The sequence below is a fragment of the Calidris pugnax genome, unplaced genomic scaffold, assembly GCF_001431845.1.
Source record: "Calidris pugnax isolate Ruff unplaced genomic scaffold, ASM143184v1 scaffold116, whole genome shotgun sequence".
NCBI lineage: Eukaryota > Metazoa > Chordata > Aves > Charadriiformes > Scolopacidae > Calidris > Calidris pugnax.
Genome location: NW_015090877.1, coordinates 1,168,807 through 1,172,062, shown reverse-complemented (window position 1 = coordinate 1,172,062; position 3,256 = coordinate 1,168,807).

The following is a 3,256-nucleotide window of genomic DNA, read 5'->3' as shown; positions in this document are numbered from 1 at the left end:
TGCTTCTCTTCCTTCATCGTGTGATGTCAAGATAAATCATTGCTGTCAAGATGCCTTATAAATGGCAGCCATACTGACAAGAGTGATCTCCTATAAGGCAGTGTATATTTGGACTGCTTTATTGAATTTTGAACTAACCCACTAGTGGTAAGGTGTGAAACAGGAATAGGAATGAGAAGGCAGATGTGAGAGAAACACTTTGAGTTCTACATGAGCCAGAGGTTTTGGATGACCTTGACCAAATCTTTTAGAAAGAAATATCCCATCTTCATTTAACAAGATAATATCTGGGTTAGATTTTTCTGCAGTGCAGGAGCTGCATAACAGAAGACTCTGCCAGGTGTGCAAGGTTGGGTGAAGCAGTGAAGCTGGTGTTAGGTGGCCAAAGGCAATGAGAAGGGAGGAAAGAGAGGAACGTGATATGAGTTAAAGGGGGTCCTTGGATATCCTGATGTGGACAGAGAATCAGTGTAGTTGACTGGGGATAGACACATGGTGGGTACGCTTATGGATAAATATTGTTGGCAATTTTACTCCATTCACTGTGAAATACCATAGAGTCACAGAATCCCAGCCTGGAAGGGACCTCAAGGACCATCTGGTCCAACTTGTCTTGGCAAAAGCACGGACTAGACAAAGATGGCCCAGCAGCCTATCCAGCTGGATCTTAAGAGTGCCCAGTGTAGGGGGAATCCACCACTTCCCATTATTCCAATGACTGATCGTTTGCAGTGTGAAAAATTTTCCTCTTGTGTCCAATCAGAACCTCCCTGGGAGTAACTTGTACCCATCACCCCTCATCTTTTCCATGTGAAAAACCATATCCTTTGCTTGAGTCAACCAACAGGATGCCCATGAACCAGAAGTGTGCCTTTGTGGCCCAGAGGCCAGTGGCATCCTGGGGGACATTAAGAAGAGCGTGGCCAGCAGGTCAAGGGAGGTCATCCTCCCCCTCTACTCTGCCCTGGGGAGGCCCCATCTGGAGCACTGGGACCAGTTCTGGACTCCCCAGTTCCAGAAGGACAGGGAACTGCTGGAGAGGGCACAGAAAAGGGCTACAAAGATGATGAGGGGACTAGAATTCTTACAAGGAAAAGCTGAGAGACTTGGGTCTTTTTAATCTGGAGAAGAGAAGACTGAGGGGGGGTCTGATCAACACCTATAAATGCTTCAAGGGTGGGTGTCAAGAGGATGGGGCCAGTCTTTTTTCAGTGGTGCCCAGTGACAGGACAAGAGGTAACGGACACAAACTTGAACATGGGAAGTTCCATCTAAACATGAGGAGAAACTTCTTTCCTGTGAGGGTGGCAGAGCCCTGAAAGAGGCTGCCCAGGGAGGTGGTGGAGTCTCTGTCTCTGGGGACATTCAAAACCCTCCTGGCCATTTCCAACCTGCTCTGGGTGGCCCTGCCTGGCAGGGGGTTGGACTGGATGATCTTCAGAGGTCCCTTCCAGTCCCATATCATTCTGTGATAATGTAATGCAATTCAGAATACCCCATTGGGATAATATGAGTGGAAAAACAGGTCAGTTAAATTCCTTGAATCCCTTTAATCCTTTTGCAGACTTTGGTCTTTTTGGCCCTGTGATGTTTCAGGTCCCCCGTCCAGTGTGTGTTCCAGACTGTCTCCTCATTGCAATATTGATCTGCTTGTCTCTTTCTCTTATTTTCAGACTCCACCCTGTAGCTTGACCTTCCTGAGAACATCTCTGCACTGCCATGCAAACGAGGAGGTTGTCACTGAGAACTGGCTGTAGACTAAGGCTATGAATTTATTTCCAGATGTGCATTATAGCCTGAGAGTTTCATTTTTCAGATCCAGTAGTTGCATTTTGAACATGATGCCGCATTGTAGTCGAAATAGGGGGAAAAAATCTTTAAGAGAATTGTATCTTTTTGTAATGATCCTGGCCTTCCACTAGACCTTTACAGCACAGATGAGAAGCTTCAGGAACACAGAAGATGAGAGGAAAAATAATTGGCCCAAATGAAACTTTCTGTGGAGGGAACAGGCATGAGAGATCATTCTGCCACTCTGCTCACCTGCTGTCAGGCTGCAACAAGAATATTTTTAACACCCCAGATGTATGAAACTGGCCTTTTCACGTGTGTTTTCCTAATACGAAGCAATCATTTTAGATTCCATGCAATTCTCAGCAGGTTTCCTAATTCTGGTAGAAGCAGTTCTGCATGGTTTCCACTACCAGCAGCAGCTAAGTATGTTGTTTCCCTTAACCTCTAAGTTGTAAAGAAAATCTGCCTGCTGCTTTTATCTGAGCAAGAGATAAATTCTCAGATTAGGCTGACATGGGGTAGTGCTGCTCATGGGGAAAATGCCTTGATGGGGATGGAAATGGAGATCTAGAAGCAGCTGTATTAGTGTGAGCTGTACTTCAAAATCCTACTACAGCAAGTGCTGTAGAAAAGGATGTATCAGTCCTCAACCACCTCATTATTATCACCTTTGAAACACAACTGCCCCTGCCTTGTGACATGGCTGGAATGTTTTTGCCTAATGCAAAAAGAGGTTAAAAGTCTTTCATGTTTGACCAGAAGCATGAGGTGCCACCAGAGATCCTCTGCCATGGCTGGGGTTTCCATCACTGTGTGGAGAAGGGGACTGGAAAACAAAAATGTTAAGATCACCCTCCCAACATCCAGCGTTGTAGCCTTAGCACCAAAGGGACTTTGATGACAACATCTAGAAGCCAGGAGAGTATGGATCAAAGACTCAAAGCCACTGGATCCTCAGCCAGTCAAACATCCGTGTGGGGCTGAAATGTTCTTTTGGATTATATTTTGTACAATGTTGTACAGAAAAAGCAACAGAAAATTATGAAATTAAACTATAATTCAGTAAAATCTACTGTGAGTAAGTGTTTATTTTGGAGAAGGAAGCCCAGCCAGTTCCTGCATGTCAGTCCATGCCCAGTGCAGTTTGTGTAGGTTCCTGTTCAATCTCAGATGAACAGAACAACAACAGATAGAAGGCTTTTATAAGTTTATTTCTCTCTAATATCTGAGCATGATGGTGGAGTGGCAGAGTAGTGCAGTCTCTAATCATGCAATTTAGATTCAAAAAAAATATAATGATGTGCCTAGCAGCAGGAGCCAGACACTTACTGGTGAGGATGTACCCATGGCAAGCCATCCCACACCTCCTTCCTTGGAGCTATTGATACCAGCTGCTGCTGGGAACGTGTATATTGTGTGCTAATCTTAAGCAAGGATTGTCTTACTTATATCTGATAACTCA